The 21,903-nt window shown below is 48.9% G+C and overlaps 1 protein-coding gene across 2 annotated transcripts in view; it reads right to left on the bottom strand.

The window, feature by feature from the left end:
• The window catches only part of TSPAN4 (tetraspanin 4), an 878,022-nt gene that overhangs the window by 830,847 nt on the left and 25,272 nt on the right, over window positions 1-21,903 (bottom strand). For both annotated transcript variants that reach the window (XM_059722559.1, XM_059722561.1), the window contains exon 2: window positions 16,451-16,543. The gene's annotated coding sequence lies outside the window, so the exon portion shown is untranslated. The remainder of the gene's footprint in view (window positions 1-16,450; window positions 16,544-21,903) is intronic.

Genomic DNA, 21,903 nt, shown 5'->3' with positions numbered 1-21,903 from the left:
ACAAATCTTTAAGTTGATTTGAATGGAAAACTCAGAACCAGAAATCATCCAGACTGGATTGTGTTAAATATGGTTTAAAAACAAAAACCAAAAAACAGGACTATGGATTCTTATCCCATTACCTGAATTAGCTTTGGTGAATCCAATGCTCCTATGGGTATATTGCTTTCTTGTTTTTCTAATCCCAACACTGCCCCTCTCCCTCCTCCCTTTTGTATTCATATTTCTCTCTCCTTATACAATGCTTTTGTACTTATCTTTTCAAAACATCTGAATAAGTGAACCTCAGCCTACAAAAGCTTGAAATTGTATATACTTTTATTTCATTCCCTCCCCTTCCCCCCCCCCAAACACACACATTTTGGTTAGTCTATAAAAGACGTAAATCTATCTTGCCTTCTAAAGATGTGTTACAGCTATGGATATAAGATAAAGCTATCCCAGCTGATAAAGAACATGGATTCCCTCTCCCCCCCCCCACCCCAATTCCCTCACCAAAACCTCTCCTTCAGGACTAGGGCACAGCTCTGCTTTCCACATTTCTTTAAAATATTTACAAGAAATTCTTTTACTTCATTTTTCTTTCCAATATTTAACCCAAGCTATGCAAAACAATAAAACAGAGCTGCCACAGGCAGCTGCTGTGTATGGCATGTGAGCCCTGGGTGCTCAGTAAAAGGGGTCTACCAGTGTTTTACACACCATCACCTGCTTACAATGCCCCTCTTCTGTGTCTGCTGGACAGACTGGACTGTTGACTCTCACTTTCTATGTGTAGTGAATCAACACTGATCTGACAATCAGCTGAAGCCAGACACAGAAGCCTGTGGCAGGACACTTCAGAGTCCCTGGACACTTCATCACTGACCTCAGGATTTCTGTTCTTAGATAAAAAACATTTCACAACAGATTTGAACAGGAGACTGTGGAACAAGACGTCATCCACAAAACTAGATGGTGTTAAGTACGGTTTAAACAAGGACTATGGATTCGCATCCTATTACCTGGATTAGCTTTTGTGACCCACCCACTTCATTCCTGTGGGTTTACTACTCATATTTGCTTTTTTCTCCTAGCACTACCTTACAGCACCGCCCCCCCCCAATCTCTCTCTCCTGTTTTTTGTATTCTAATTCCTCTCTCCTCCTTAAACCCTGCTTTCTGCATCTCCATTCACAGCATCTGATGAAGTGAACTCAGGTTCACAAAAGCTTATGCTCCAATACCTTATTTAGTTACTCTATAAAAGGTGCATATCTACCCTGCCTTCAGTAAAGGGAATGCTAGAATGGAGGCTCTGGGGCTCAAGATTCTGGTCAGATTGAGTGGAGAGGCAGCAAGACACTTCTGCAAGAGAAAGTGCCACTACCAAGAGCCAGGCTAAGACTTCCTCAACTCCACAGCTGCTGTCAAATTAAGGTTTTTGGATCCTTGCTAGGTATATAATATTATGATGATTGCAGGGCAAGGAAGGATTAACCTGGTTCTTGGAGGCAACACCTCCTCTCAGCAGTGTCCTACCCTTACTCAACTCTGCACTGCTAAACTCCTTAACCCTGCTGCCTCCACTCCAGTGCCCTACTGCACCAACTTCATCAGGCACACCTGGGGGGGCGGGGGGCAGGGAGGCAGGTAGCAGAATAGGCAGAGGGAGAAAAAATGATTTGGGTGGGGGGGCTGAGTGTGTGCACACACATACATGTGCACCTTCCCCCCACCCAGCAGGTAAGTCTCTGGGGGGAGGGCAAGTCAAAACCCCTGCGGTGAGGCAGGGGTGAATAGGGCCCCAGCCAGGCCAGATGGTGGGACAGGGGGGTACAACATAGCCCAGCAGCAGCGGGACGCACATGGCATCATGCCACTTCCGGGCCAGTGGCACTGGCAGCAGCATGCAGAGCCCGGTATACAGCGGCAGCCGCCTCAGCCCCTCACACAGATCAGGGGGTACATGCCCCCTGGGCCTCTGTCAGGGTGCGCAGTGGCAGGATTCCCTCCCCCCCCCCCCCCCCCGACAAGCTGCCTGGGCTCCAATTGACCTACCACCCAGCCCCATGCAATGAAGCCAGGGGTGCAGGTCATGGGGCTGGGCCAGGGCAGCAGGGAGAGGGGCAAACCTGAACCACTCCATAGTGTGGAGCTCCCTGTTGTTCCCCATGACCTACACATAGCAGTGAGTAGGGCCAGGACACTAGTTCCATCGCACAGGGCTCCCCACCGCGCAGCTTGGGTGGAGAACCTGGGAACTGCATGCAAGCCTGTGCAATGGAGCCAGGTATACCCTACACCTTCACTGGCCCAAGCTCTGCACACCTGCCACCCTGGCCCAACCCTGTGCTCCCACTTCAGTCCTGCCTACCACCACCCCCCCCCCACCTACCACCAACCCCCTTGACCCTGCCGCCACTTCCCCTGCTGCTTCCCTACCTTCCCAACTGCCCGCCCTGCCACTTGCTCTGCTCGCCACCGCTTTCATACCTGCAGGGCAAGGGTCAGAGCCGTCCTGCAGGTGAGAGTAGGAGCACAGCGCACGCTGCCCCTGCAGGAGTGAACGAGACTCAGCCCCACGCAAGCACAGCAGGGGAGGCCAAGGGCTGAGCCAGACACAGTGAATTGGTAGTCATCCATCCACAGGCCAGATAAAAAGAAGAAAGAAAATTGCCTGCCTGACCAAATCCAACCTGCAGGCCATATTTTGTCCTCCCCTGCTCCAAGGGCTGGAATACATGCAGATCAGAGAACCTCTGAAGAAAAGAAACTCCATTCTTTACTCTGGGGGAGGGGAAGGCTGACACTTGCTAAACATGTCATTGTCACTTAACTAAAATGCCCTCCAAACTTTATTCATTATTGCAGAATTCATTCTGGAGCTCATTTATAATAAAACAGAGTATTGGTTTTCACTAGCCTGCTGTGGTATGCTAATGCTGTCTGGAATTATTCATCTTCACCCCAGTAAACAAGCAAAAATGAACTAAAAGTCTTCATCTTTAAAGGGCCCCCCAGTTTAAAAGGGCCCGCCGACCGGGAAAAAGCCCAGTGAGACGCGGGAGTGGTGAGAGACGCGCAGGTGAAAGCTCGCTGCGCCCCGCTCCCCCGAAGCCCCCCAGAAACCCTCCAGCAGCCACGGAGCCCCCCACTGACCCCCAGCACAGCCGGGGTAAGCGGGGCCCGTGGAGAGAGGGGGCTAACCCCTTAGTGTGTGTGTGTGTGTGTGTGTGTGTGTGTGTGTGTGTGTGAGGCAGCGGCGGCGGCTGAGTGGAGCCGGGCCGGGTCAAGCCCCGCCCAGGCCCCTACTTCGCCCAGCCCCCCAGGGAGCCACGCGACCGGAGCCGTGCGAACAGGCTGCGCAAACAGGCACGCTTCTCTGCCGGCGCGTGAGTTAGCATGGAGTTTGCGCAGGAGGGTGTGCGGGAGGTAGCCGGACCCTGCCTGCGCACCCCCCAGGGTAGACAGCCCCAGCCGTAGCCAGCCTACCAGAGGCATGACACGGATGGGCACACGCCGCACCCCGAGGGCTCCACGGCCCCCCCCCCCCCCCCCCCGGCACCTCAGAGACGGCCACCCAGACGGAGCCCCTGGTTCCGGGCTCCACACAGACGGAGCCCCTGGCTCTCGGCTGCGGGGGCTGCCTGTCCCTTTTTCAGGCTCTGGGGCCTGGGAGCATGGCGACCTCCCCTTGTGGGGTCTGCTCCCTTTTGGGGTCTCTGGTGCACCAGCTGGAGGAGCTCCAGGCCACAGTCCAGAGACTGCGTGCCATCAGGGACTGCGAGCAGGAGATAGACTCCTACTGCCAGGCCCTTCTCCCCCGGGAGGCGGAGGGTAGACCACAGTTTCCCTCCAGGCCAAAGGAGGACTCGGGGACCTCCCGCTCTGTCCAGCCAGGGGCATGGACCAAGGTGGTCAAGGGCCCTAAGGCCCGCCGCACCAAGGCCCCTCCCCCACCAGAACTGAGCAACAGGTACACACCTCTTGCCGCCCCAGCAGAGTCTGCTGAGTTGCCAGCTCCCACAGGCAACATGGGCCCAACTGCAGCTCCCGCCCCTGCTCTCCCCAAGACAAAACGTAAGGTGTTTGTTGTGGGAGACTCCCTCCTGAGGGGGACGGAGGGGCCAATCTGCCACCCCAACCCCTTAGCCCGGCAAGTCTGCTGCTTCCCAGGGGCCCGCATCCGGGACATTGCTAAGAGGATCCCCAAGCTCCTCAAACCCACAGACCACTATCCCATGCTCCTTATTCATGTGGGCACCAATGACACGGCTCGGAGCACTCCCAGCTGGGTCATGAGGCGCTACAGGGATTTGGGAGTGGGGCTAAAGGGTCTGGGGGCACAGGTGGTGTTCTCGGTGATCCTCCCAGTCTCAGGCTATGGGCTGAGAAGGGACAGGAGGATCTATGTGGTCAACCAAAGACTGCGGCGCTGGTGTCGTCAGGAAGGCTTTGGCTTTCATGACCACAGCCCGCTCTTTGGCGAGAGAGGCAGCGAGCTGCTGAGAAGAGATGGTCTCCATCTCTCTCCCCTAGGGAGGAGGCTCTTCTTAGCCAGACTGGCTGACCTGCTCCACAGGGCTTTAAACTAAGCCCGTTGGGGGACAGGGGGACTACCGCCACTGCTGGCCCGCTGAGCAATCCTTGCAAAGCCAGCGGATCACGGCACTCAAGGGAGCCCACCCCAGCCCCAGCCCTGGTAAAATCTGTGGGCAAGGAAGGAGCCCCCCAGGGGGCACTTGCCTGCCTGTACACTAATGCCAGGAGCCTGGGGAATAAGCAGGAGGAACTAATTCTCCTGCTCAGTGCAAACAATTACGATGTCATAGGGATAACAGAGACCTGGTGGGACTCCACCCATGACTGGACCACGGGGATAGATGGCTATACCCTGTACAGGAGGGATCGTGTAGAGAAAAGGGGCGGGGGTGTAGCTCTCTATGTTAAGGAAAGCTATGCGTCCCTGCAAGCCGATATTGGCGACCAGGGTGGACGGCTGGAGACCCTCTGGGTTAAAATCTGTGGGGAACATGGCACAGGGGACACAATGGTGGGAGTCTATTACAGACCTCCCACCCAAAGTCCTGAGCTTGACCAGGAGTTTGCCCGGGAACTGGCTGAGGCGGCTTGCTCCAGGACCATGGTTGTCATGGGTGACTTCAATTACCCGGACATCTCGTGGGAGGATCGCTCAGCAAAATCTGAGCAGTCGCAGAGCTTCCTCTCGTGCGTGGATGACCTCTACCTGACTCAAGAGGTCTATGGGCCAACGAGAGGCAAAGCGCTGCTCGACCTGGTACTGGCTACTGGGGATGACCTAGTCAGCAACCTAGTGATCGATGGGAAGCTGGGTGACAGCGACCACAAGCTGATCACCTTCACCATCTGCCGAAAAGCTGGAAAGTCAGTCAGCAACACGGAAGTCCTTGACTTCAGGAAAGCCGACTTTAACAAGGTCAGGAGGCTTGTCAGTGAGGCCCTAAGGGACTGTGACCACAGGGAGAGGGGAGTTCAAGAAGAGTGGTTGCTCCTCAAGGGAGCGATCCTCAATGCACAAACTAAGTCTATTCCATCTGGGAGGAAAGGCAGCAAGAGGGCACAGCAGCCCCCCTGGCTCTCCAGGGACCTAGCAGACCTCCTGAGGCTAAAAACAAAGGCCTACAAAGGATGGAGGATTATTCTGCACTGGTCCGGTCCTGTAGGGAGCTGACCAGGAAAGCCAAGGCTGCAACTGAAATCCAGCTAGCTTTGAGCATCAAGGACAATAAAAAGTCCTTTTTCAGGTACGTGGGGAGCCGGAGGAAAAGCAGGGGCAACGTTGGACCCCTGCTGAACCAGATGGGGCAACTGACAACTGATGCCCAGGAAAAAGCCAACCTATTAAATAGGTACTTTGCGTCGGTCTTTCATCAGCCCCATGGGACGCCCATGCCCGCTACAGGGCCGGGAAGTCCGGGTGAGGGTGATCCCCTGCCCTCCATTAATGCTGACTTTGTGAAGGAACATCTTGAGAAGCTGGATACCTTCAAGTCAGCCGGCCCTGACAATCTTCACCCCAGGGTACTCAAGGAGCTGGCGAGCATCATAGCCCAGCCTCTAGCGCGGATCTTTGAAAACTCTTGGCGCTCTGGTGTAGTGCCTGAAGACTGGAAGAAGGCCAATGTGGTGCCTATCTTCAAGAAAGGGAGGAAAGTGGATCCGGCTAACTATAGGCCCATCAGCCTGACTTCTATCCCGGGGAAGATCTTAGAAAAGTTTATTAAAGAGGCCATCCTTAATGGACTGGCCAACGCCAACATCTTAAGGGATAGCCAGCACGGGTTTGTTGCGGGTAGGTCTTGCTTGACCAATCTCATTTCCTTCTACGACCAGGTGACCTATCACCTGGACAAGGGAGATGAGATTGATGTCATATATCTTGACTTCAAAAAAGCCTTCGATCTGGTGTCCCATGATCGTCTCTTGGAGAAACTGGCCAATTGTCGCCTTGGGTCCTCCATGATCCACTGGCTGGAAACTTGGCTCCGGGGTCGGACCCAGAGGGTAGTAATTGATGGAAGTCACTCATCATGGTGTCCTGTGACTAGTGGGGTCCCCCAGGGCTCTGTCCTTGGACCCATACTGTTCAACATCTTCATTAATGATGTGGACACTGGAGTCAGAAGCGGACTGGCCAAGTTCGCAGATGACACCAAACTTTGGGGCAAAGCATCCACACCAGAAGACAGGCGGATGATCCAGGCTGACCTGGACAGGCTCAGCAAGTGGGCGGATGGAGAATCTGATGGTGTTCAACGCCGATAAATGCAAGGTTCTCCACCTTGGGGAAAAAAAACCCGCAGCATCCTTATAGGCTCGGCAGTGCTACATTGGCTAGCACTATGGAAGAAAGAGACTTGGGGGTCATCATTGACCACAAGATGAACATGAGCCTGCAATGCGATGCTGCGGCTAGTAAAGCGACCAAAACGCTGGCTTGCATCCATAGATGCTTCTCAAGCAAATCCCGGGACGTCATTCTCCCCCTGTACTCGGCCTTAGTGAGGCCGCAGCTGGAGTACTGCATCCAGTTTTGGGCTCCACAATTCAAAAAGGATGCGGAGAAGCTTGAGAGAGTCCAGAGAAGAGCCACGCGCATGATCAGAAGTCAGGGAAGCAGACCCTACGATGACAGGCTGAGAGCCCTGGGGCTCTTTAGCCTGGAAAAGCGCAGGCTCAGGGGTGATCTGATGGCCACCTACAAGTTAATCAGGGGTGACCACCAGTATCTGGGGGAACGTTTGTTCACCAGAGCGCCCCAAGGGATGATGAGGTCAAATGGTCACAAACTACTACAAGATCATTTCAGGCTGGACATAAGGAAGAATTTCTTTACTGTCCGAGCCCCCAAGGTCTGGAACAGCCTGCCACCGGAGGTCATTCAAGCGCCTTCATTGAATACCTTCAAGATGAAACTGGATGCTTATCTTGCTGGGATCCTATGACCCCAGCTGACTTCCTGCCCTTTGGGTGGGGGGCTGGACTCAATGATCTTCCGAGGTCCCTTCCAGCCCTAATGTCTATGAAATCTAGCCCATGAGCTAGAGCTCCTCTCCAGCTCTAACCCACGTTCCAACACATTGCAGAGGACACTGGCTCTGAAGAGTGCTAATGGGACAGGGAGTCACCAGACTGAGTGAATAACTACAAGGCATTGTTGAACAGCCATTTAGCAGCTACTGTACAGAGGCTTTGAGCAGCAGTCAGTCAGTCAGTCCACTAAAGTAAATAAATGCACACGTGTGATTTTAGTAGTTTATTAAAACTCAAACCTGTGGAAAAATTCCAGTTAATATAAAAGCTGTTGAATCCTCTTCCCTTAAAACACACAGAAGCTTTTGCAGAATTTTTGGGATCTCCTTTAAAGCAAAAGTCAAGATTTGGACAGTGATCTCGATAAAAAAATTCAAATAGCTTTAAGTTTGTCCTGCTCCTCACAGGCAGATGCAACACTGAAAGGGGGGTGGAGGAGGAAGCATCCTCATTGGCAATCTAAGCAGAGACAAAGAATTTAATCGGGTGCTCTTTGCAAGCACTCAATTAGCTTCCAATTTAAAAAGAAAAAAGAAAAAATTAATTGACCAGTGAAGCCTTAAAATAAACCTGGTCTTTTGCCATCATTGGAAGCGAGGGGAACAGCCTATGAGCAGTCCTACAATAGGAAGTTAAAAATCCTTTCATACCAGCAAGTCCCTTGTGACATCTTTGGCTCTGTTCAGTGGAGGCAATGGAGATGTTGGGAGTGGAAAAAAAATCCAGCATATTTGTATGGAAGTACCAAGGTAAATGGAAACAAACTCAACAGGCCCGCCATGTACAAAACCAACAAGATAACAGCTGCCCCTGAGCACCCATCACCACTTATGTCATTGAGTTGGTCACTAAAGCACATGTCACATTATTAAAAGATGGTAAACAGAAGAGGAAGGAGGGAGGAACAACATGCTGCATTCTGGTATCCATCTTTACACAGCAGGTTAATCGAAATGAGAACGTTAAACTGGCTCATTTTCATTCTGCACAAAATGATCCCTGCTGGCTCAAGCCACTAGAATGAGCACATTGGGTCCTTTAAAGAGAGATCAGCTTAAGAAACTAAATGCTTTTCATAGCATAAAACATTAGCATTACTCAATTCATCTTTGCAGTCCTGACACGTCATTTACAAGGGTCAAATTCAGGCTGACAATTTAAAGGGGCCACTGGGTGAACAACAGCACAATAGCAAACAATCACTGTAAGAAAAAGTAAACAATGGCCAACTCCTCATATTTGTTTAACTGGTACACAGAATGACACCTTCCAGGAATGTTAAAATTTTGTACTGCTTTATACCATGCTCCTAAAAAGGAACCTATTTTCTAATTATGAGCTCCAGTGACCATGCACATTAAAAATTACTTTAAACAATGGAGACTGTAAATGACAGTGGGTATTAACATTGCTCCATCCCCATTATCTCATGGCAGCATAAGAGGATAAAGCGGTTGGCCACCTTCATTTGCACTAAACTGACTTGAAATTGCACTCTTCAAGTTCCATAGCTCCTTATTTTCCATCACCAAAAGAGGGTCAAATTATCAAGCAAAAAATTCCTGTCTACCAGGATATTTTTTGTAGTTCTTCAAAGGTGCATGTCCTTAAAGTATACTTTGGTACCCCCTGGAAATAATGACCCACAACCACATAGCCCCCCTGTACACTTGACAGATGGAAAGAAATTGGACTTGGGCCTTTTTTGATCCTTTAAGACTTCAGGCTTCTTTTAAGAAAAAAATTCCCACTCATTTTTCACCTTAAAAATATCAGCAGTGTCAAGTTTCTTCTCCTATGATATTACTGGAGGTCTCAGAGATGCAAGTCGGAAGCCCTCTGATCTCTCAACTGAAGAGGCAGTGATATTAAATCTTTAACAATGAAATTTCTTCTCTTAAGCATTCCTCAGGCACTAGAGGGAAAACAGATGTTAATAAAAACCAAACCATTTTGAAGAACCTAACATAAAGATCACTTCCTCTTCCAATTAATAAGATACCATTTGCATTGCCTCTCCAGTTTTAAATTCTAATGATTTTCCTGTCATCTATAAAAATCTATAGAGGCTTCCAAGAAGAAACAGGCAAGAAAAGACTTGCTTCTTAATTTTTCAAAGTGTTAGAAGTCTGAAAGAATCTCATCATGAAAAAAAGGAGTGCAAAAGCCCTACTTGTTTTCCTTTGCAGGATACCCTCAAATACAAAGGCTCTTTCACTATGTACCAATTTTAATTTCCCAGATCTGGGTCCTGCATTCTCCAACTGAGCAGTCTTAAAATTAAAAAACTTAAAAAAAAAAAGTTAAGGCCCAGCTGAATACAACAAGCTGGAGTCTCAAGGGAAAGTGTCTGACACCTCCCCCACAACCTAGGTACAGGCTCAAAGTCCTCACCACACTCCAGGTCTCTCTCATAGACATGGAGCAAGCCTGCTCCGATGTGCTGTAAATCCAGTGCATCGGAACAGACTTGATTAATCGAGTCTGCTGAAGCCTGGAAATTAACACGCTTCAGCATCACATGCATCAGCATCCCCGCACGGAAAAAGTGGCAGCAGAGTGCTTTGAACTAAAGCTGCTTTGATGACTTTTAGTTCAAAGCACCCCGCTGCCATTTTTCAGAGTGGGGACGGCAATACATGTGATGCGTGGATGTTTTTAATTAGTGCAGCTTGCTAACTGAAGCGCCCCACAGAGAACATCTATAAATGTTTTAAGTGCCCCAGGCCTAGCCTTTTTATATGTACAGTACTAAAAAGGGATTAAAAATGCAGTGCCCAATAGCTCAGTGAAGGATTGACTTCTACGCACTAAGGCTGGAGCTGTATTTCGAGACCAAGCGATATTACTGAGGGCAAGAAAGTACCACCTGGATGAAGAGCTGCAAGAAGGTGAAAGATGTATGACTTGTGCGGTTTAACTGGCCCCATGCAAGTCAAGCAACACATCACTTAATCAGAAAGCAATTGTGTTCGTGCTGGATTACTTTTATCCCAGAACCATGGGTGATTACAAAGAGACTTCAATTTCATTTAAATAAAACAGCAGGAAGGGGCAGATGGACAAAAACAGAGGGGCGGGGAACAGATCAGGCTGGGTAGCCCCTGCATAAATACTCTTGCTCTTAGCATCTGCTCTTAGCCAGTGTGAGATATAGGATACTGGGTTAGATGGCCCTGTAGCCTGATCCTACATGGCATCTTGTATATTATTATGCCTCTCTGCTACTTTGCCCCACATCTCTAGGTCTAAATTCATGAGCAGAAAGATTTAAAAAAAAAGGTAACAGACTATATAGATCCGCTTGTTCCATCTAGATCAGAGAACCAATGCACATGTACACAAACCCTAAACATGTATTTTCATAGAATCACAGAAAATTAGGGTTGAAGAGGTATTCAGGAGTTTATCTGGTCCATCCCCCTGCTCAAAGCAGGACCATCCCCATCCAAATCATCCCACCCAAGGCTTCATGTACCCAGGTCATAAAAAAACTCCAAGGATGGAGATTCCACACCCTCTCTGGGTACTTTTACTACCCTCCTAATAACAAGGTTTTTCCTAATATCTAGCCTAAACCTCCCTTGCTGCAACCCGAGACCATTGTTCCACGTTCTGTCATCTGCCACCACTGAGAACAGGCAAGCTCTGTCCCTCTTCGTAACCACACTTCAGGTAGTGGAAATCTGCTAATAAATCCCCCATCAGCCTTCTCAGAGAGACTGAAGTACCCCATGAGAACCAGGGCCTGTGATCTGGAAACTCACATTAGCTGAAGAAACTACAGATATCAGAACACTGGATGTAACAAGTTAATGGACCAAATTCTTCTCAGTTTCATTTGTGTAAGCCTAAATTATATGGTGTAACAGACAAGATCATTTGGCCCACAAATACAGTCCTAAAGCCTTCAGCTAGGTCTCTCCTCCCTGAAACACACCATTTAATTTTATTTGAATAAAAATAATTTGGAAACAGTGCTATTAATGAAGGAATCCGTGATAGTTCATGGGAGCTGTAGGCTCCCAACAGAAAATACATTATTCACTTCTGAGGAGCGAGCCAGGAAGAAGAGATTTGCATATACTCTGACTCAGTGGGTGAATTCTACTGCAGCTATTCAAGATACAAAAAATTGCACAGATTATATGATTTGTTAACAAAGCAAAGACCTTATTATTGATGACCTCATACATCACCAATAAAAGCATTTTGGCCTATCACGACCTTTCTAAACACTCATGAAGCTGGATGTTTTTCCTTTTTATCTCATCAGCCATGAGAGTCCTCAAGCCCCTTTCATACTTTTGACCCCAGAGAAGAATTTCTTTGATCTAAAATTAGATAGGTCTTCCTGCTAAAAAACTGCAGTGAGGTGGTAATTCTCAGTGAGAAACGCTGCTATGGAGATATAAGAATGTTTTGCCTCTTAATTTCTGATTAACAGTTATGAAGACATTCCTACTGCAATAATGCTCACACAGCATACTCTCCCCTCTCTCTCTCATCACTGCCTACTAAATCCAAGACACCTGCTATATCAAGTTGATGCCTCAAGCTTCATTTTGGAAAAGGAGCCACAACCTCAGAGGCTCACTGTAAAATCATGGCCTATATTAACTTAGCGATTTTCTTGTATGTTTGTTTTAGGCAAAAAAGTGCATGTTAAAAGAAAATGTAAACATGCACACTAAATAAAACTCTTGATATCTTGGCTTCAGTGTAGCAATGATTCTTTCTGGCATACATATGTAGCTTATACACTTTGTAAGGTTTTAATTAAAACTTATCCCCAACATAATTATTTTAAAAAATTATATGAATGCAAAAAACAAACTGTTATGCTTAAGCATTGCCCTGAAGTGATAGCAAAGACACTGCAGTCCTCTGACAGCTCATTGCAGCCAGTAGTGGATACAGGGATTGCCATCAGAGCCACAATCCAGTTAGTGCAGCATTCCAGTCTTGAACAGCAGCCAAAACCAGATGCCACAGAGAAAGGGGAAAGACAGGAGGCACGCGTAGGAGAACTGGCCACCGCTGGAAATTTCATGCTCATCACCAATGCTTTAGACTGACCTCTAGCTAAGCCACAAGAGGTTGTACATTTCTTCTAAGAATGACCATGAAAAGTTAAAATGATTAATATAGCTTTACTGTCCAAGCTCAGGAAACAATTTACATAAATGGTACCAAACATGAAAAAGTATGTTTGAGAAAGACAATTCTTACCTAAGCATGTCCTTTTCAACTGCCTAGAGATGAGTGAGCAAAAAATGGGCTGAATAAAAATAAGCGTTTGGTCCCCGGTCTCTGATGTGTTAGTCACAAAGCACAAAAGACTTGTGTTCTCATATACATGGAGACTAATCTGGTCTTCTGGCTGCTGTCTGACTGGATGCATTGCTTGGGCTCTTTACAGGACAAACTGCCAAAAATGGCTTGTTATTTTAAGCCAAGGCTGGGTTCTTATTCATGTTTTGATCAAATAAAAATGAAGGCACTGCCTATTAAAAAACCCCAAAAATGAAAGCAAAATGTTTTTTTAAAGTTTCCAAAACTAGCCTGAATAATCTCAGCCAGGTTTAATGCCAATGAAAAATCCATGGAAAGAATCTGCTCCAGGGTGTTACACAGTTGGTAAACAGGTAATTACACCACAATGTTCAAAAGTGCTCAGTGCCCAATATCACAACCATCATGGCCAGGTTTCCAAAACAGCACAGTTAACCAATCTTACAAAGCTCTTCCATCCACTTTGGTGTTTAACTAGGCACATGGCTCTTTAGAATTTCTTGCCCAGTGTGCCTCAGATGCAAACGATGCTTTCTATTTTAATTTTTAAGAGACAGTGGGATCCCAGAATATACATGAAGTACTGCTGGATGAACACACCCCCTGTTACCCAAAGCTCTAAGTCCCTCATATAAGGATAGCTGCAAGTCACCCTTGAGAGATGGTGGAGAAGCCCAACTGTCAGCAAAAGGAGCAGATGCTCCTGATAAAAGCTGTTTCCAGGTGGCCTCATCCAGCAATAAAACCCAGCAGCAGCAAGACCTCCCATCTTGGGATAAGTGACTGATCCCAAATGCCTTGCTAATGCTTTTCAGAAAAATGGTCATTGGTCAAACAAGCAAAGTGAAATGATCTCTCTCTCCATGTTATAGAACTGATCCGGTTTTCTTCACCCTAATTACATGATTTGAGGTAAATGGACTTCAGCTGCCCTAATGACCCTTCTGTATGGGAAGTAAATGCAGAAAGGCATTTCTTAAGTGCAACCAGATCTGTAGCTTACCACATTTCTTGAAATCTCAGCAGGACATTTGTAAACATTTCTCCTCAAAACTTTGTTCATGTGAACTCTTAGAACGCCCACAAGCATCTGGATAAAAGCCCAGGTTCTAGAAATGACCTGAAGTAATATCAAGTCTTATTTATTTTAACTCTTATTTGCAGACCCTGGCTCACCAATCTTCTTGCTCATTCCCACAAAGTGTTCATGGCCATGAGACACCCACTGAGAGTGAGAATATAAAAAAAGGGCAGAGACCCAAGCTCATCTGGCTGGCGACTGCCACCAGCAAGATGACCCTTAACATAAGGTTGCTACCCATCTTGTTGTCACTCAAACAACCTGGGAATCGGGGTTCTTTGTGTGGAGTCTGGTTGGACACCTGACCCAAATGCACGATAACAGGAACTGGACCCTAGCACTCAGCTGGAGGAGGGACTCAGGCTCCAGCTTGGTTGCAGAGCTGCTGGGGCTGGTGCCAGGGACGAGTGACAGACAGCAGTGACAGGGCAACATCTTCAGTGCAAATGCTGAACCAGCCCTAGGGGCACAGATGCCTGCAGCACTCCAGTTTCCTGCAGGAGGAGCAGTTCCCAGGTGAATGCTGCACTCAGCTTGGCTTTAGGGCCGCCCAAGACAATTTTCAGGTTGGATGATTATTAGGAATGACTTCAGCAGAAGTGGCAACCTTACCCCAGTACCTTGTCCATAACTCCCGGTTAACAGTTGTGAATGCCTCAGATACTTAGCAGCACTGGGTACTGGATGGAGCATTGGACTAAGAATTGCATGTCCTGGGTTCCATTCCCAGTTCTACCAGTCAGTCACATCATCTCTCTGTGCCTCTGTTTCCCTTCTGTCTCAAAGACTGTAGTCTCAAGAGCAGGGAATCCAGTGCCTCATCTTAGGTGAGACCTCTGGGTATCACTGCAGTCCAAAGTAACCAGCAGCACCTACTGAAAGAAGGTGCTGGCAGTACAAACCTACAAGCTGTCATTAAGTGTACGTGACTGATGAAGTAAACAGACCAACTAAGTTTAGAAGAAAACAGTGGAGAGAAGAATAAAACAGAAATTTTCACCAGCTAAGACTATTCGGATGCGATCTGAAGCATTTGTACCTGCTCTGCTCCACAACAAGACAGACGCTACTCAGAAATGCACTATGTCATCCACCAAGCACCTCCCTCTTCATCCAGGCTTAAAACATAACAACAGAAATCAATCATTAAAGGTGCCCCATGATATCGCGCATTGTACCAAAACAAGTGCTTTGAAGAATACCAGCCCCCTGGGCCTGATCCAAAGCCCAGTCAGGACTTTAGATTGGGCTCCAGGACCCTGATTCAGTAGTCCAGCCTTATCTGGCAAAATAATGGACCAGTTGTTAAAATCCCGTTATTTTCTCTATGTGGACAATGAAGGGCACAGTGAAACTAAGGACCCCATTTACTTATAGCTCTTTCTCTTTTTGCAATCTGTGGACTGAACTTCTTGCCCAGGTGGGTCCCCACTCAGAAAAATGTTTCAGCACCTGCTGAAATGCTACAGATGGGATGTGAACACAAAGGCTTAGAGTCCTCTCAAAAAGGGGAAGGGCAGCAGCTGGTAGGTTCTAATTGTGTGTGAACCAGCTGAGAAGATTCAAAAGCAGCAAGCCAGCTCCAACTTCAACCCTGGATGAGATTGGAGTGTTAAAGCTGGAGTAAGCATGCTGCATTTGAAGTGTTCTCAGCTCAGCTCATTCACACACAACAATTAGATGTACCAGCTGCTGCCCTTGTGAAACATTCCCCTTTTCCCCCATTCTGAATGGGCTCCAAGTCTTCCTGTGTCCACACCCATGGACTGATGCTAGCATGTATTTACAGACCAGCCTGACAAAAGGTAAGATGAAGACAGGTGCCTAGAAAAAAAAAAAATCATCAAAAGAATCAAAGCAGTTTGAACACCTAATTTTCATCAACTCCGGTAGGAGTTAGGCACTCAACCTGCTTAGGCTCTTTTAGAAAAATCCTACTGGCCTCTAGCTGTATCTTGAGACACTTAAAACACCTTTAAAAACATAGCCTGAAGTGTTTTGCTAGATAGGGATGGATAAAAGCACATGTGATAGAACAGTTGAAAGACTTTTTCAGCTGGTTCTGTTGTATGTGGAATCCTTATCTACTGCACCCTGACAACTAGAAAACCACCACCTTTCCTTTGTCCTCCACCTTGCTGCTTCCTTCTTTCTGTCTCAGTATAGGCTAAGGTGGTTGCATTGAATCTCCATACATACACAAACATTTCAGCTCCGTTACTGTCATTGTGCATCTGACAGGTGCTGCAAGAATCAATTGAGGAGGGTGAGGGGATTGTGCTATAAAAATCTCTTTTCACAAGGTAATGTGTTCCAACCACCTAAACAAACCCAACATTTTAACAAGCTTTCAACACACTTTTCAATGGCAGAAATACTTCTTTAGTTGAGACAGTAGTGACACACAGTTATTTATAAATATTGCACTTCAGACTGGTCAACATGTACAGACAGAGAGACTTGGATCTAGTGTAACATTTAACATTCACTAATAAAGTTTTAATATATCTTTCATACCTAGTAAGGCGATAACCAGTGCAGATTCAAAATGAGGAGAGAAGGAAACCAAGCAAGTCACTTTCAGCCCAGCTATCATTGCTTCACAGGATCCTGGGGTTGAAAAGGGAATTTGGTCATCATCATCTAGTGCAGAGCTGTCCAACTTTAGAGCAGTAGGGGGACCCTAGGCCACAGACTCCCCCACCATGCTGCTGGTCCCCCCAACCAAGCTATGCTGCACAGATGCCTCAAACTACATTTCACAAGAGCCCCCAGATGCACAAGGGCCCCAGACTCCCTCAAGCTGTGAGCTCCCTGGCTACACTGTACCACCCTGGCCCCAGAAGTGGGGACAGGAAGCAGAAGATGGAGAAGCTGAGGGGAGAGAGAAGGTGCAGCAGGCAGATCAGGAACTTGGGAGCCACAAATTATTCCCTCCCAGGCTGCAAGTTGGACAGCTCTGATCTAGTCCAATCCCCTGCACAGAAAGAACATACCATCCCTAAACCATCCCAAATGAATGGTCCAGCTTCTTCTTGAAAACCTCTAATGCAAGACATTCTGCAACCAATTGTGCAATCAGTTGTAAAGATTTTCCATAGCAAAGGTATCATAGTATCATAGTGCTTAGGGTCAGAAGGGACCTAAACAGATCATCAGGTCTGACCCCCTGCCCCAGGCAGGAACAGGTGCCGGAGTCATATCACCCCAGCCAAATATCTGTCCAGCCTCCTCTTGAAGACCCCCAGGGTAGGAGAGAGTACCACCTCACTTAGGAGCCCATTCCAGAGCCTGGCAGCCCTAACTTTAAAGTAATGTCTCCTGATGTCCAGTCTGAACCTGCTCTCTAACAATTTGTGGCCTTTATTCCTAGTAACCCCAGGTGGTGCCTGGGGAAACAGAGCCTCCCCCAATTCCTGCTGGTCCCCCCAGTGAGTTTTAAATGGCCACCAGATCCCCTCAGCCTTCTCTTGTGGAGGCTGAATAGGTTCAGGCCCTTTAGCCTCTCTTTGTAGGGCCTGCCCCGCTGCCCCTTGACCATGCAAATGGCCCTCCTCTGGACCCTCTCAATGCTAGCCACATCCCTCTTGAAGTGCGGCACCCAGAACTGGATGCAGTACTCCACCAACTGCGACCTGACCAACACCTCATAGAGGGGAAGGGTCACCTTCCTAGACCTACTTGTGTCGTGCATCTACAGATGCATCAAGGTGTGGTTATCCTTACTGACCACTTCCTCACATTGGCAGCTCATGTCCATCCTGGAGTCAACAGAGACTCCAAGATCCCTTTCTGCCACTGTTTTGACAAGAGGGGTGTGTTCCCCAGCCTATAGGTGTGTTGTTGGTTCCTTCTCCCTAGATGCAGCACCCTGCACTTGTCTGTGCTGAATACCATCCTATTCTCATCTGCCCACCTCTGTAACCTGTCTAGATCTAGCTGGATTCTGTCCCTCCCCACCAGTGTGCCCACCTCACCCCACATCTTGGTGTCACCAGTGAATTTGGACAGCGTGCTTTCCATACCCAACTCCAAATCACCGATAAAGATGTTGAATAGCACAGGCCCCAGGACCAAGCCCTGGGGGACTCCACTGCCCACATCCCTCCAGTGGAAAAATGACCCATCCACCACCACTCTCTGGGTGCAACCATCTAGCCAATTTTCCACCCATCTGACTGTGTAGGCATCAATGCCTCAGTCATCTAGTTTTTTTTTTAAGAGAACGTAGGGGGAAACCGTGTCAAAGACCTTCTTAAAGTCCAGGAAGAGGACATCCACCCCAACACCCACATCCAAGGACTTTGTGACCTGATCATAAAAGGAAATTAGGTCAGGCAGGATCTGCCCTCAATGAACCCATGTTGGTTGCCCCTGAGCATTACCTCCCCTGCTGGGCACTTGTAGATGTGCTCCTTGGTAATTTTCTCAAAGGTCTTCCCAAGGACCAAGGTGAGACTAACTGGACTATAATTCTGAGGGTCCTCCTTTCTCACCTTCTTGTAAATGGGGACCATATTGGTACTTTTCCAATCCTCTGGTACCTGGCCAGTGCCCCATGAGTGCCCCGCTATGACTCCCACCAATTCCCTCAGCACCCTCAGATGAAGAGCATCTGGACCTACTGATTTAAACACATCCAGCACCTCCAAACGTCCCCTAACTAGGTCGTCCCTGACCCTAGGTATGGTGGTGCCTCCCCTGGGTCTATCCGCAGTTCTAGTGGGAGAGATGTCCCGAACACTGTTCAGGAATATGGAGGCAAAGAATTTGCTAAAGAGATCAGCTTTTTCATTTGCCGCAATCACCAGATTGCCAGGCCCATCCTGTAGGGGCCCCACATTCCTCAGTGCCTTCTTACTACCTATGTATTTGAAAAAGGACTTTTTATTATCCGTAATTCTGGTCGCTAGCCCTAGCTCCATCTCTGCCTTGGCCTTCCTAACAGCCTCCCTACAGTCATGAGCAACAGAGGTGTAATCCTCCTTGGTGATAGCCCCTTGCTTCCACTGTTTGTACGCCTCCTTTTTTGCCATCAGGCATCCCTGGATGTCTCTGCCGAGCCATGGGGGCTTTTGGCACTCCTGCCCCCCTTGATGCACATCAGGACTGATTCCCTTTGAGCTTGGAGGATCGTCTCCTTGAGGAACAACCACCCGTCTTGGACTCCCATCTCATTGAAGCTCTGAGACCCCAATGCCTCTCCTACTAACCTTCTTAGCTTACAGAAGTTGGCCCTCCTGAAATGTATGCGACAAAGATTAAAAGCAATGTTCCCTCTAAGGAGTAGCAGTCTGTGAGCACACCGCTTCAGTCCTGCCTCCCCCCTTCAGCCCAGTCCGCCAGTAAGTGTCCCACAGTAAGTGTCCAGGTGGGAGTGGGCAGGGTTTGGCCCTACATGGAGCACTGTGGGCCCCACCCACCACCCTTCTCCATGCTAACTGCTGCCCAGAGCAGCACAGTGGAGTGCTGTGGGGCAGCCATGGGCCAGACACAATCAATTAACAGAACTGGAAGGGAGGCACTGGGGCCGGCGTGGGACACTTACCAAAGGTAAGCTCCTCTGTCCTTACATGGGGCAGGCAGCAGCTCATCACCAAGGCAAGGCAAGGCAGGGGCTGGCACAGGCTCCAGGGAACTGCTCTGTGGGCTCTGCCAGGTTGAGGGAACTGCTCTGCTCCCCAGCCCTGATGCCATGTGCCTTCTCACTGCCCGAGATGATGCGGGGGCGTGGGGTAGTTCCCCTAAGCTGGCGGAGGAGTTCCCTGGAGCTGGCGCAGCCCACACCAGCCCCCAGCCCCTGTCCCCGCCTCGCCATGCCTCTGGGAATGAGAAGGCACATGGCGTCAGGGCTGGGAAGCAAAGCAGTTTTCCAGCACCAGCCCCCATGCCCCTGTCCCCACCTCAGCTCCGGGACCACATGGCCTCGGGGAGGAGCCACTGCCTGAACTTACCTCCGGTAAGCATCCCACACCAACCCTGGTGCCTCCACCATGCTACGTGCCCAGCTCACTGCCCAGCTCCTCTTGAGGAAGCCACAGCCCAGCTCCTCTCCGGGAGGGTACACGACATTAATAAGTTTGTGCACGGCATGGTTTAAAGCGTGCGTGGCCACACACGGGCACAGATTGGCAGGAACCCTGATTAAAAGGAATCCACAACAAGACCTTTGTCCACAGTGAAAAGGAAATAAGTTTGAGGGACATTGTTTTTGGCCAGTCGTTTTAACTAGGGGGTGCACCAACAGATTTGAGCCAATACTGATGGCCAATTTTTAACGAGAGATAGTCAGCCGATACCAATCCGACTGCTGATATGCAACCCGGCAGCTTGGAGAGCAGCATCTGGCTGGCAAGTCTGTTGTGGGGGAAGAAGGAAGCCCCGTGGTGAGGGAGGGAGGGAGTGGGCAGGAGCAGGTGCTGCACAGCCGGGGCAGGAAAGGGGGGTGGCTCCCACCACTGCATACAGCCCAGGGGAGGCATGAAGGGCATATGCCCCTGGATCTGTGCGCAGGGAAGGGCAGGTTGTGCTTAGTGCAGGCAACGGTGGCACTGGGAGGAGGAGCTATGGCAAATTTTGGTGTGGCTGCAGTCCCCCCCCCATACCCCCTTTCCCAGTGCCAATGCTGCCCACCTTAAGTGCAACCCAGCCTAATCCTCCGTTAGGAAGAGCCCTGTGCCGATCCCAGCCCACAGTGGAAACCCACCCTCACTCTGCATGTCGATCTGGGGGCACATGGAGCCGACCCCCCCAGGGTGCACGCAGCAGTGGGAGCCACCATCCCCCCCTGCACTCCCTGGATGAGCCACAGCTCCATCCCACACCCCGCCCCATCTGTGCAGCACCTGCCCCTGCCCCATTCCCTCCCTCACCACAGGGGCCTCTATCTGCTCCCACCCCACACACCACACCCCTTCCCTCACAGACTTACCAGCTGGACCCGGATTCTCTCCATGCTGCCAGGCTGCACTCCTGGCTGCCTGCAAGCATGCACAGGGCATTTATCGGCAACATTATAAGCCACATCAGCCAGAAAAGACTAACTGCTGATAATGTCAATTATCCTTACATTGGTGCTGATCCAATATAGGACCAATGTATTAGCCAACCTCTACTAGCTCAGAAGCACTCCAACCTCACATAGGCAGGAACATTCCTCCTCCTCATTGTGTAACGTGGGAGCAACAGGGGAATGACAACCCCTAGCATATAGTTATTTGCGCCATGTTGCGAGTCTGTTCCACACCCAGATAAAGACAGAAAAGCAACACTTAAGCCATGCAGTCACTTATCCAATCCAAACAGTTTGACTCTGTTCACAGAACAATTTTTCACTGTGTTGGCAGCAAGCTACTGACATGGCCAAAACTAAAGCATGCATGTGGCTGCATATTGCCATGGGAACTCTGGAACCATGATGCCTGTATCTCTCTTACCAATGAATCTAAAAAAGATCTGCCCAAGTTCTGTCATCAGCCCTGCACACCTCTTCTGATATCTCAGACAGACTCTCCCAATGACAACTTAGACTGGACTCCTGGATCCACTGTACATCTCCTACAGGGATTCTATTTTCAATAGAGGCGCTGTGAGGGAACAGCCCTGATCTTCCCAGAATGAACTGCTGCAGCAAATGTTAGGCAAGATGCTAGGTGTTAATTCACAAGTACTACTAGCAGAAAAAGCCACCAACGTGGATGCTTAAAAGTACCGAGGTTCATTCTGCAGTTATGGTGAACGTGCCCTGAAACATCTACATAAATCAGAGTGAAAGAGCCTACAGCACAGGTGGGAGATTTCACCTTAGCTCCTCCTGGCAAGCAAAGAGACGAGAATCAAACTCTTCCTTGTACACTTTGCACAACAGGAAACAGCACTGATTGAACACAGGAACACAAAAACAATGCCAGTTCCAGCTAGACTCCTTCCCCCATCTTTAATGAGAAATTAGCTGCAGTTCAGTGCATGTG

The sequence above is a fragment of the Alligator mississippiensis genome, chromosome 2, assembly GCF_030867095.1.
Source record: "Alligator mississippiensis isolate rAllMis1 chromosome 2, rAllMis1, whole genome shotgun sequence".
Lineage (NCBI taxonomy): Eukaryota > Metazoa > Chordata > Crocodylia > Alligatoridae > Alligator > Alligator mississippiensis.
The sequence above is the reverse complement of the archived record's forward strand: the minus strand, read 5'-3'. Positions and strand labels throughout refer to the sequence as shown.